General features: G+C 39.0%; 1 long non-coding RNA gene across 1 annotated transcript; it reads right to left on the bottom strand.

Annotated features, from left to right (window-relative positions):
• Positions 1-3,060: 3,060 nt before the first annotated feature.
• On the bottom strand, positions 3,061-10,514 carry LOC103656485. The gene is made up of 2 exons (XR_005838909.1): positions 9,706-10,514; positions 3,061-3,865 (listed from the first exon to the last, which is right to left on the bottom strand). It is a non-coding gene; the product is annotated as an uncharacterized LOC103656485 (long non-coding RNA).
• Positions 10,515-13,778: the final 3,264 nt, after the last annotated feature.

Here is a 13,778-nt window from a genome sequence, read left to right as displayed (position 1 = left end):
TAATGAGTTGTATTCAATGTGCTCAGTGAACAATGAACATGTATGATACTCAGTTTTATCACATGTTGAAAGTGAGAGGAAGGCCCTCAACTTCAGTAAAAATGTTATATTATATATTTCAAGTTCTCTTAAAAAATGCCAGTAAAGACTGTTTCCGTGATTTCAAGAGGTTTGCCAGAGTAGTTTGTATTGCAGTCGAGTGGGTTTTGTTAATGGCCTGATCCTATTGCTCCAGAGCCAAAAACAACTTAATTTTTTAATGTTGAAGAGAAGAAAAGAGAGTTTCTTAAGAAAATCAAACTCTGGTGCAAACAGCTCTATCACAGTGTATATAACTACTTTCAAACATCAAATACTCTATTTTCTTCCGTCTTCAGAAGAAAAAAAATAATGACATCATATTGGGTGCATTTTAAAACCACATACATATGCTGTAACAGAAGTGGGAATGCTTTCCAGAGTCAAATGGAACCAAAGAATGGAAACCATTTGCCCCTAACTTCCAACTCGAAGCATACAACAGTCCAGCTCTTGAGTGTGGTATGTTCCGTGATTTAGTCTTTGACAGAATGCTGAAAGTTGTCCTCAATTGGAAGTTTCTCCATAATTTCAATCCAAATATCTAGAGCCATTTGTCAGGGCCATAAAACATTTTCTTCCAGTTCTGATGACCTATAATTGTGAGTTTGAATTTTCTTATCTAGCAGAACAAAGAATGAAAAACAAAACCATTTGAACTTGGAACCTAATCTAATACTTTAGCTATCCATTTTTGAAGTTGATGTAGATTTTTGGTGAAAAGATGGCAAATGTTAAAGTCTTTCTCACAATTACATATATTCTCTTTAATATTCTCACGTTTGCTTTTTAAAAAATTACCTAAAATGGACGGCCCCTATCTCCATCCAGTGTCTAATAAAAGGAACTTGTGTTCCAAAAGTTAAAGAAAAACTACTTCTTTTCTCCAGAGCTTACATTTTCAGATTCCTTAGGGTTAAGATTCTTAACTGGGGCCCATGAGTGAATTTATGAGTCTGTGAGTTCACTCGCTGAAACGAAGGTCAAAATTTTGAGGAGGCAGATCCATACTTTTCATCGGATGCACACAAGCGTCCGCAACCCCGAAATAGATTAAGAGCCTATAAGGTGTTGGATAATAGATACTAAATCAGAGTTTAATATAACCGGACTCTGTACCATTAAAAGATTAAAACAGCTTAATCCTTTTGGAATGACAAAAGCAGAACATCTATTGCAACAGCCCACGGTTTTCAAAACCTTGCTATTTTTCCTCAATTGTACAAAGCCTTGCTTGCTCTCCGTGATACTGAAGCCAGCGCCTTGCAGCGGCTGCTTAATGGAGAGTAAAACTCAAGATTGAAAGAAGAGTTTGATGTTTACTGCATTAGTTTCGAAGTCCAGCTGTAAATATACTATAGTTGAGAAATGGAGCAATATAATCTTTTCAAGCTTGAAAAAACAGTGATGCAGAGCCAAAGACTTTGAACTGTTTGCTTGTTTAAGAAGAAATCTATTTCAAGATTTGATTACCACTAACTCAGACAACTTTTTCATCACTAAGTCCTTTCAATTCCATATCATGTGTTTCAAATTTTGTCTGCATAACTTATTTTTGTTCTACTTCTCTGTCAAAAACAATGTGGAAATCCCAGGTTATATAATTGAGGACTTGGAGAGGCAATATACATCTAGCCAACCAAAATAAAATGAAAGCTATTATCATGAAACATGCTTAAGGAAGTCTATCCTTTGTTCGGGTAAGAGTGCCAACATTGGTGATCTTAGAATGAAGTCAAAGGAAACTAAAATGGGTTTTCCTTAATGCAAGCATGTGCAAAATCACTCTTTACCATACAGACGAGCCGTAAAAATATTTGTACGTTTTTAGATACCCATGAGCACAAATCAATTTTAAGTAAATAATAATGTATTGTATTTATAATATACCTAGAAGCTGAAATCATTCTATTCATCTTCCTTATTTGGGTTTATTATCATACCCATTTGACAAGTCAAGTGAAAGCCTCTCTGCATACCCTATCTGTATATAGAGCATACACTGAAGTGCTAATTTCTTTCTTCTTGGTATCAGGTTGATCATGCAATTCTTTTGAGTTACTGTTAGAAGGGAAATGTTGCATGGCTTTGAACTAATGTCTCTTCTGTCTATAGAGTTCTAAATTCACATGTGGGTGTTCTAGGAAGAGGAGGTTACCAATGTGCAGAGCTGTGAAGAGTCCACAAGAAGATAAGGCAATTTATATATATATTTTTAAGTTTTTTATTTTTATTTATTTTTTTAGATTTTATTTATTTATTTAACAGAGAGAGCGAGAGAGGGAACATAAGCACGGAGGAGTTAGAGAGGGAGAAGCAGGCCCCCTGCTGAGCAGAGAGCCCGATGTGGGGCTCGATCCCAGGACCCTGAGATCATGACCTGAGCCGAAGGCAGACGCTTAACAACTGAGCCACCCAGGTGTCCCGGCAATTTAGATTTCTTTGTGAAGGGGACAAGAGAGGAGTAGGAGACTCTTTTGATAGCCACTGGATAGAATAAGGAAAACATTCCTCTGTGGGGTGGCAATGCAGAAAGGCTGACCATTACTGGACTGGCTATTGTATAAAATTGCCACAAAAATGCTTAATAAAGAGAAAATGAACAGCATATGGACTCTGGTTGAGGCTTCATGAAAACACTCAGGGAAAGAAAGAACAAAGGGCAATCTTTCCAATGTATATGGAAGAAGAAAGATGTTTTTCTAAATTTTTCTATCACTGTCAGCGTTTTGGATGGAAATATGCTGTAGGAAAAAGATTAGCTCCAGTTTGCTCTGAAAGAATTTTCCCTGCAAATAATCCTGTGTGTTTTTAATATGTCGGGTTACATTGCCAATCAGTTCTATTTGGTAATTTTCAATATGATTTCTTTTTAACCCATGAATTATTTAGAAGTGGGTTTTAAAATTTCTGAATTTATTGATTTCTTGGCTCTCTTTAGCTATTGATTGCATCTGTAGTTTTCATTGTTTTTTTTTGTTGTTGTTGAGTTGTGCTTTGTGATCAAGTGTTGATCAATTTTTGAAAATGTTTAATGTGTGCTTGAAATTAATATCTATATACCATATTTATTTGTAGGACTGTATACATATACAGTGTATATATACACATATGTATCAGTTATGTCGAGCTTAATAATTCTGTTCAGATTTTCTCTATTTCTACTTAATTTTTATCTACTCAGTCTGTCTCTGAGGAACGTATGTTAACCTTTTTCCACTGTGATCTATATGATTTTCCACTATGATCTAAATTGTTACCCACTTCACTGCCTACCACCCCTTGTTTTTCTGCTTATTTTTTGTTGCATGTATTTTGAAGTTATGTTTTCAAGTGGATACAGACTCACCCTGGTAAATTTATCACTAAGTAGCTCTTGATCCTTAATAACACCGTTTTATGCTTAAATCTGTTCAGAATATAAGCTTGTCTTTGGTTAATATTTATCCAGTGTTGTGATCATCACTGGTAGCTCAACCAGCATCTATTTATCCCGCATCTAGTAGAACCAGAACCTCAGTTTTGTTCAGGTAGCCACCTCTTTCTCACACAGCTAAGAGTCTCAGGTGAAGGTTTGATTGGCTTAAGGGTGAGTCCATTCTGTTTTTCAGTTGATTGATTATTGGGCATGAGATCCAATGCTGGCCAAAATGAAGCATGTGGGTAGGTAGGGAGTCTTTGGGAAAGTGTCCTTCTTCTGAGCAAGAGCCATGGTCTCTTATTTCCACCTGGATATTGCTGTTTCTGGTATGACACCCAGAATTGCTGCAACCATCTTGTTATAAGCCTGTAATCCAACACAGGGATGTCAGAGCAGAGAGATGGAAAGGACCCGTGTCCTTCATTCAACCATTTGCCTAATTTCTTTTTGTGTATCCTTTTAATTTTTTAAAAAGATTTTATTTATTTATTTATTTATTTATTTATTTGACAGAGAGAGAGCGAGAGAGAGAGAGCACAAGCAGGGGGAGTGGGAGAGGGAGAAGCAGGCTTTCTGCTGAGCAGGGAGCCCGATGCAGGACTTGATCCCAGGACTCTGGGATCATGACCTGAGCTGAAGGCAGATTCTTAACTGACTGAGCCACCCAGGTGCCCTCATCCTTTTAATTTTTATGTGTTACTGTTAATTTAAGAATAAATGTATAACACACAGTTATTCTCACCAGTTACATTTCATCGAAATGAAAATAGAATTTATTGAGATGGTAATTTCATATAAGACAACTGTTTGCATTGAAATGTTTTCAGCTTTATTTTGAACTGAGCTGGAAGCAAAAGAACATTTGAGCAGGTGAAGATCCATTGTGAGAGGTGGGATTCACACCCTTACACATTTAGTGGTACAATAACTAAGAAGAGTAGAAGGCTGTGTAGCACATATTATGTTTTCTAATACACAGAACTGTTGCTTTTCTTTAAGGCAGAAGTAAGAAAGATCCAGGCTAAGGTTTATCCCCAGAGAATGTTCTCTAACCTAACATGATAGCCTTGTTTCCTACTATTTGCCTACTCATTCATCCAAACCAGAACAGACCAGTAGAGGACAATCTATTCCTGCTACCCTTCTGTTACCCGTACTACCAGAGGCACGCTCTACTGCACACTTCCCCACTGAGTACTAGCTACATGGGGTGGGTACGATGGAGCCCCCATACTGTAGTCTCCATAGGACCCAAGGAAATCAGCATAAATCTGTCCCTTACTTAGTTCCTCAGGGATGGATACAGTTAAGCCTAAGACAGTCTATATTGTCATTACCTGAGTCAGTTCAATCAACGGGAAGCCCAGACAGTTTACTCAGTGGCTTGTGGAAGTGAAACTCTTCCAAATGGAGTGGTGTGAGGATCAGACCTTTGGAATTCCTGCAGCTGTTTTGCAGCCATGAGGGAACCCAGTGGACAATAAAGCCAACATACAGTAGAGGGACAGCCAACATAATTTCAAACACTAATTCAATTAGTGTTTGAATTTCAAAATTCAAATTTCAAAATTCAAACACTAATGAAAGTTTACTTGAAGAGCACTCTACCTTTGGACTTTGGTTACATGGCCCAATAAATTCCCTTTATTTTAAATGCTATTTTGAATTAGGGTTTCTGCTCCACAACTAAATGCATCTTAGTTGGTGCTGACTGTGGTGCCAGGCAACAGGCTTGCAGAGAAATGTATGAAGTCCAGGACTGGTTATTTAGCCACATGGTAACATAGTCAATAATTACTTGGTTTTTATTATTGCAGCTGATTAACTGCTTCCTGATGTCTTTTGTGTCTACCCTACATTGTATTATCTTTCTTACTTTTGATGTGGTCCCTACACATTTGTGCTCCTTCTTTTTGTTCATCCTTGGTGATCTGGCCAGACATCTTTCCTTGGTTCTCTAAATTGCCTTTCAGAACTTTGCACAGTTCTGCTTCGCCAGTTTGGCAGGCTGTTCCCTGTCCTGCACTTCCCATATAGTTTGTTCACCTGCCAAAATTGTTTGTTTAAAGAGCATCCAGCTCTTCTGGACTCCTTTCTTCCCATCAGGTCTTTTTTTTTTTTTTTCCTTGTCAGTGCCCTACACTTGTTGAAATTTGCTTTCCCAGAACTGATTATTTTTCCCTCATCAGCTTCTTTCCTTTTCCTTAGGAAAGGAATTTTTTTTTTTTATTACTTTCACAGAAGTCTCAATGCCCTTTTAGGTCTTTATTAACTCTGCCATTATTGAAAATTGAATTAAAAAGGATTTTTGCCTTATGATGCATTTTTTAACAAATAATTATCTCCAGTGTATTTTAAATCTATTTCACAGTTTGTGGTTGACCCATTTTCTACAGCAAATATCAGGGAAGTTAGAAACCTGTCTGATCACCACATTGGGATATTAGGATTCCTGTCCTCGTATAATTCTGTGAGGGGTAAAATAAAGCAGATGTAAATATGTGTTTATATTGTTTGCTTATCTTAAAGTCACTCTAGTAACACATCTCAAAAATTAAAAATTAAATTATTACTATAATACCAGGAGCCAAAGCAACGACTTTTATTTTTTACACATCTTCTCCCCTGCCTCCCCCCACCTATACCCCATACACACACACTCACACACTGACATTATTTCTGTGTGTTCTTGGGGGGAAAAACCCAGCTGTTTAAGAGGTGGTTGCAAAATTCTTCTGAGGGGAGAGAAATATCTTTTTAGTAAAAACAATTTAAGGATCATTTTGATTGTGGAAAGATAGTCCTTAGGATTTGTCCTAGATGGGTTCAGAATGAGGCAAAGAAAATTAAATGGCTCTATATAAGAGAAATAAGAAATTTTAAGTTATCTGCTAAAGTAGCTATAATTATTCCCTACCCCATCCCTGGCCTGCCACATGCATACCTCTTTGCCACGTTGACTTTGTCACTCACTCTGTCTAGTGGAGACCCACGACTTGCTTTGAATGCAGCAGAAGAGATGGTGTAGTAGTTTTTTCTAGAGTTCAAGAACTCTTGTGTACATGTGCTTGTGCTCTTAGACCCCAGCCCAACCTCCATGTGAACAAACACTGGCTAGCTTGCTGAAGGATGAGAGATTGCATGGCAGATTCAAGTCAGCCCATTTGTCCCAGCTGAGGCCCTAGACATATGAGAGCCCAGCTACTACAAGCAAAACTAACCTCCCTCTGACAGCAGAGGCATGAGGGTGCCAGCTGAGTCTAGTCCAAACTGCTGACCAGAAGAATCACTACCTAAATAAATGGTTGTTCAGAATAGTTTGTTAAACAACAAAAGCTAATTGATACGGAAATATTTAAATCTCTGAGGATAGCGTCATGGGAAGAGGTGCTGGGAATGGGGAGAGCCTATGGAAAAGGAAAATCGGTGGTGAGGAAGAAAGAGTCCAACAGAGCAGACGACATCAGTGAGAGGTTGACTGTGAGAATGGCTGGGAAGCAGAGCTGAGGTTGGTATTACAGAGTAAGTTTTCTTTAGTCCTGCCCTAACCCCAGAATCTTCCGCAAACGACTCCTACTCATGTTTGCCTTGGATGAGTGGTATTTTTCAGAATCAAAGAAAATGGGTTGTGTTTCATATCTGTGATCATAAGGGTATGAAGGGAGGAAGGGAAGGGGAGTACTTGTCAGAAGTGAGACTTGGGTGAACTGAACGTGTAGAGGAACCAAGCAATGACTAGAATCATGCAGTAACTCGGAAAGATATGTCACACCCAAGAATTCCTGGAAATATTGAAAGTGTTGAGGTGTTTTTGCTCTATGTAGGACCAAGCCGATTTTACCTAATTAGTGCATAAGATCATCCCCACAAACCAGAGAACTTTCAGCTACCAGGATCCATCAAGTTATAGATAGTTTCTGTCTGCCATATATAATGTTGTGTCTTTTCATTTGTTTCAAAAGCATAAGGTGGCTGCCAAAAACATTGTATGGCACACCAGTGCAGCTCTGGCATTGGTAAGAAGTCATTTGCATTTAATACATCAACCACTGTAAAAAGCCAGGCAACAGCAAAACAAGTGAAGTTAAAACGGAATTCCTGGATATATTTGAGGTAAAGGGAACAATGCAGGCGAGATGCAGAAGCAGGACAGCCCAGCATATTTGGGGAAGACAAACAGTTTAGTTTGGCTGATTATAGTGGGCAGTTGTTTGAAATACCATATGATGTATTTTTCCTCCCTATTATTTCCAGAGTCGGGTTTTTTTTTACTTGTTTGTTCGGCCAGTTGGTTGTTTTGAAAACCCTGCAGCCTTCCCTCCATTAAACGAAGAAGCTGAAGATAATTTTTTACAGGGAAAGGGAGACTGAACACTATCCAGAACAAAGTCCTTGCTCAGCTTTGAGTTTCAAACTAGATTTTTAAAATAAAGTCTGTAGATAAATAACAGTCTCAAAAAATTAGACTTTCAAATACTTTGCGGTGCTAGAAAGTCAAAAGAGTGGTGGCTTTTGTGCAGTGACTGGGACGGGGTCTGAGAGGGACTTCTGGGGTCCTGGTGATGCCCATTCATTGAACTGTGTGGTCTTGATCTTATATGGATGTGTTTGCTCTGAGAATATTCACTGAGCTATACATTAATATTTGTATAAATAAATAACTGAATGAATAACCAATAGAAAAAAATGGAGTTTCAAGCAGTAGAAGAATGTTTTCTCAAACTTCTTGGAGCAGAGTTTTTATTTAAGGAACCAAAGTTTGGAGAGGTGGCCTCAGAAAGATGAAGAATACCATTAGAAAAAGGGCCTGCCCCACAGAGGAGAATGAAACCCCTCTACTTTGGGAGGAGATGCCTGGGAATACAAGGAAGAGAAGGGGAAGAGGTTGCCCATGAGCGCTTGGCCCACTTGGGATTTTGAGGGAAACAAAAAAATATTAGAGATAGCCTGGGTGGGAGCAAGGCTCAGAGATGTTCCAGTGTCAGCAGAGCACTCTAGACGAAGACGCCCCTGCACACCTGGCTGGAGGGGACGTCAGGGCAGCCTCACAAGACCCCCTCCCAGCTCTATGGTGCTGGGAAAGTTGCCAGCACATCCCAGCCCTCCAGGAGGGCCCAGCAGTCTCAGAAGAGGCCAGATGCCAAAAGAGGCTGGGGGTCCTCAAGAGAAGCTGCTGAGATGGTGGGCTCTTGACTAGGATCCATGAAGGACTCCAGGCATCAGCACAGTTGTCAGCACAACACCCCATACCCCAACCACACGTCAGCCACCAACACAAGATGCCCAGCAACCATGACAGCCCCAACTCCCTGCAGTATGATAGGGAGGCAGATTGATGATGAGACAAACAGGGCAACATAACTTGGGAGGTTCCTCACCTGGCGCCTCCCAGGAATCCCTCTGCCTACAAGGTGACAATGAGGGAGGGAGATTTGAAAGTGGGGGAGCACTCAAGAAGGGGGCAAACCCTGAAAGATGGAGGAGCTATTCTAAATCAAGAGAGGCTGGACACTTTTAATTGCAGAGTCAAGTTTTTCAACCATCAGTAGAAAGACATGTAAAAAATCAAAGGAAGTTACGTAAATTTTTGCAGATCTGAGTCAACATATGTGGATTTTTTTTTTTTGTACCAGAGTACATATAGAATATATTTGAAAGAGAATAGTGGGAGAGAAGACTGGGGAGGTAGGTTGAAATTAGAACATTAAAGTATTCTTTAAAGGAAGGGAAATCAAAGACATTTATGTCAGTTTCCCTGGTCTCTGAACAGAAGTGCCAGGACTATATCTAATAATCTAAGAATTTATTTAGAAGGTTATTATTAAGAAGGTTTTCTCCTGGAGGACATTTTGCTAAGTGAAATAAGTCAGTCACAGAAGGACAAATGCTAAATGATTCCACTTCGATGAGGTTTTCCCTGACTATTCTAAAACAGTCAAACTCATAGGAGAAAACCCAATAGTAGTTGCCAGGAGCTGGGGCTGGGAGGGAATGGGGAGATGGTCAATGGGTATAAAGTTTCATTTATACTACATGAATAAGATCTAGAAACTGCTGTACAACATACTGCCTATAGTTAATAATACTATAATGCACAATTCAAATTTGTTAAGAGGGTAGGTCTAATGTTAAGTGTTCTTACCACACACACATGCACGCACGCACAACACAAGAAAACTTTGGAAGATGTTAGGTATGTGTCTTACCTTGACCGTGGTGCTGGTATCATGAATGTTCGCATATGTCCAAATTCATCAAATGGTACACATTAAATATGTGCAATTATTTTGCATATTAATTAAAACTCAATAGAGTTGTTTTTTTAAAAAAAGAATAAACTGAGGGTTTTCCAATGCTCACAAGGGATTCCTCATTCCTTCTTTGGAACATCAGTCTTTTGCCCAAAGGGCATAAATAGAAATGTTCTTTCTCAGGAAATTATTAACAGTATTATCCCAAAACAAAAATCTCACACAGATACATCCAGGGCAGGCCCGTCTGAGCTCCGCTGGGCTCACAAGCAGAATTTGGAGAGCTCTGAGAAGATGGACCGCAAATCTTGGCACGACCACATCTGTCTTGCACATTTCTCTGAGGCATTCATTGGCAGAGAAGAAAAGACTCTCCTTTACACCTTCAAGTTTATTGTTTTAGCTCATAATTAGTTCGGATTAAGAGAATAACCCAAATAAACTGACCTCAGAGATTACAGTGTGTTAGCTTGTCTTCTGTTTTAAATCGGCCTCAGCAGATGTTTATTGCTTCAATAAGACGGTATAATGAAGATGATCCCTTTATGTTCTACACCTTGCAAGTGAAGGTTGGGAACAGCCACCAAAGCTTTAAAAGTGACACATTTCCTTCAAGTCAAAACCTGGGTCTAACTGTGAGATCTCCCGATGTGTGCACAACACGCCAGCACGAAGAGGTTTAGTTGGTGCTACCATTGCCCTGCAGTGGAGGGGCATAAAGCGGGAGGGGAAGCGGGCGCAGAAGCAGATAGCGGCATTTGCAAGCAGTCAGGAAACTGGTCTGGCTTTACACGCCTATTTGTTTCTAAGTTTGGACTGCGTCCACAATGCAAATTGCACAAATTCTCCCACCGAAGAAAGCGTTCTGATAGCTCCAGCACAAACTTTTCAGAGGCCTTCAGCCTCCTTTTCTCTCTGAAAGTACAGTATTGTACACGGTGGTTGCAGAAAAGACACATTTGCCCTTTAGCACAACCTAAACATCACACAGTGGAACTTATGAGAGTTATGTTCATTTTTTAGGCCATTTTGGTACTATTAGTGGCACAGTTGCAAGGCCTTACTGTTTTTCCAAAAGTATGACTATACGTTCTTAAATGCCTAATTTGCACTCACTGAATCACACACTGGGAGAACTTGGCTCATTCAGAATTTAAAATATACTGAACCTACTGAAGCAGCTTGAGGGGATTCTTTGTCTATGAGTCAGTGACCGTGAAGCTGTTGGAATGTTTAGGGAACAGAGGTCCTTCTAGAGAGATGATGTGAGTGTACCTCTAGTCCACTGACTCTGCTGGTAAGGATGCCTCAAACCACCTTTTCTAATTATAGATTTGAATAGTTAGGTCTTAAAAATCACTGTATCTAATTCAGCAATTCCACTCCTGCATCTATACCCAAAAGAACTCAAAGCAAGGACTTGAACATGTATTTGTACACGCATGTTCAGAGCAGTAGCCAAATGACGGGAACGACCCGAGTGCCCATCAGTGGGCGAATGGTTAAACAAATGTGGTATACACATACAATGAAATAGTATTCATCCATGAAATGGAACGCAATTCTGACACATGCTACAACATGGATAAACCTTGAAGACACGCTGAGTGAAATAAACCAGACACAGCAGACCAAATACTGTATGATTCCACCTATATGATGTTCGTAGAGCTGTCAAATTCATAGAGACAGAAAGTAGAATGGCGGTTCCCAGGAGCTGGGGCGGGGGAGGAGAACGAGGAGTTACTGTTTCATGGGGGCAGAGTTTCGGTTTGAGGTTCTGGAGATGGATGGTGGTGATGGTTACACAACAATGTGAACGAACTTAATGCCACTGAACTATGCATCGAAAATGGCCACACTGGTACACTTTATGTCATGTACCTTTAACCACTATAAAAAACGTTAAAAAGTAACTGTACCAAGGGCGTCTGGGTGGCTCAGTCAGTTAAGCATCTGCCTTTGGCTCAGGTCATGATCCCAGGCTGTTGGGATTGAATCCCACATTGGGTTCCTTGCTCAGCAGGGAGTCTGCTTCTCCCTCTCCCTCTGCCCCTCTGTTCCCCATCCCCGCATGCTCTCTCTCAAATAAATAAAAATCTTAAAAAAAATAACTGTACCCCAAATATAATGCTGACTATAGCCTTCTAGATAAATTGCATTGAAATTCACACAAATTTGAATTTAAAAAGTCATCATGCCAGTAGAAAGAGCATGACTCTCAGAGATCTGTCAGGAGGGAAAAAAGCATTCAGACAAGATGGCTGATGATCTGACATAACCCAAAGAAATAATGAACACTCATATCAATTAAAGCAACAGTATTGATGAAAGAAACCTCTTACCCTAACCAAGTGGATAGACTAAGACTTATCCAACATGGTACCCTCTGGCTATATGGGACTAGTGAACCCTTGAATTGTGGCTGGTCTGAATTGAACTGTGCTGTAAGTGTAAAATACACATTGACCGCAAAGATTTAGTGAAAAAGAAAATGTAATGTATCAATAATGTTTATATTGATTAAATATTTAAATGAGAATATCTTGGATGCATTGGGTTAAACATCAAATTTAATTTACCTGTTTTAACACTTTCTAATAGGGCTACTAGAAATTTTATTTTATTTATGTTTCTATGTATTTGTTACTTTTTAAAAAAGCTTAGGTATTTACTTATTTAAGTAATCACTACACCCAGTGTGAGGCATGAATTTGCCACCCTGAGATCAAGAGTGACATGCTCTTCTGACTGAGCCAGCCAGGCACCCCTGCATTTGTTGCTTTTTAATTGAGATATACTTGACATACATTTATTAGTCTCAGGTGTACAACATAATGATTCAATATTTGTATATATTGTGAAATGATCACCTCAATAAGTCTGGTTAACATTTCACCATACATGGTTACAAAAAAGTTTTTCTTGTGATGAGAACTTTTAATATCTTCTCTCTTAGCAACTTTCAAATATACAACACAGTATTTTTAACTATAGTTACTATGTTGTACTTACATCCTTATGACTTATTTATTTTATAACTGAAAGTGTGCTTTTTGACTCCCTTCACCCATTTGACCCACATCCTACCCTCCGCTTATAGAAACCACCAGTCTGTTCTCTATCTATAAGTGTGGGTTTTTGTTTTGTTGTTTAGAGTCCACATATAAGTGAAAGCATATGGTAGCTGTCCTTGTCCATCTGTCTTGCTTCACTTAGTGTGATGCCTTCAAGGTCCATCCGTATTGTCACAAATGGCAAGATTTCACTGGTTTTTTTGGCTGAATAGTATTCCATTACACACACACACACACACACACACACACACACACACACCATTTTCTTTATCCATTCATCCAACAATGGACAACTTAGGTTGCTTCCATATCTTGGCTATTATAAATAATGCTGAAATGAACATGGGGTTGTATTTATCTTTTTGAATTAGTGTTTTTGCTTTCTTCAGATAAATACTCAGAAGTGGGATTGCTGGATCATGTGATAGTTCTAATTTTTTGAGAAAACTCCATATACTTATCCAGTTTTTATTTCCACCAAACAGCACATGAGGGTTCTCTTCACATTCCCATCAATATGTGTTATCTTTTTGATACTAGCTATTCTGATAGGTGTGAGCTGATATCTCATTGTGGTTTTGATCTCATTTGCCTGATGGTTAGTGATGTTGAGCAGAAAAATTTAAAATACAGAGCAGCTTGTCTTTCATTTCTGTGGGACAGCACTGCTCTAGAGGTATACCGGGGCACTTCCTAGAATAACAGAATAGAGGTAGAGTTCATTTCATGATTGTGGATTCATTCGCTAATGTATGAGCCCAGCATTATTTGTTACTTTTAAAACTTTTTCGGTTCTGCCAATTTTTTCTCATGCTTGTTACTTTCTATTCCTTTTTTGTTTGTTTTAATTTAAATTCAATTAATTAACATATAATGTATTATTAGTTGCAGAGGTAGAGGTCAGTGATTCATCAGTCTTATATAATACCCGATACTCATTACATCACATGC

This window comes from Ursus maritimus, unplaced genomic scaffold (genome assembly GCF_017311325.1).
Source record: "Ursus maritimus isolate PB19 unplaced genomic scaffold, ASM1731132v1 scaffold_31, whole genome shotgun sequence".
Taxonomy (NCBI): Eukaryota; Metazoa; Chordata; class Mammalia; order Carnivora; family Ursidae; genus Ursus; species Ursus maritimus.
The sequence above is the reverse complement of the archived record's forward strand: the minus strand, read 5'-3'. Positions and strand labels throughout refer to the sequence as shown.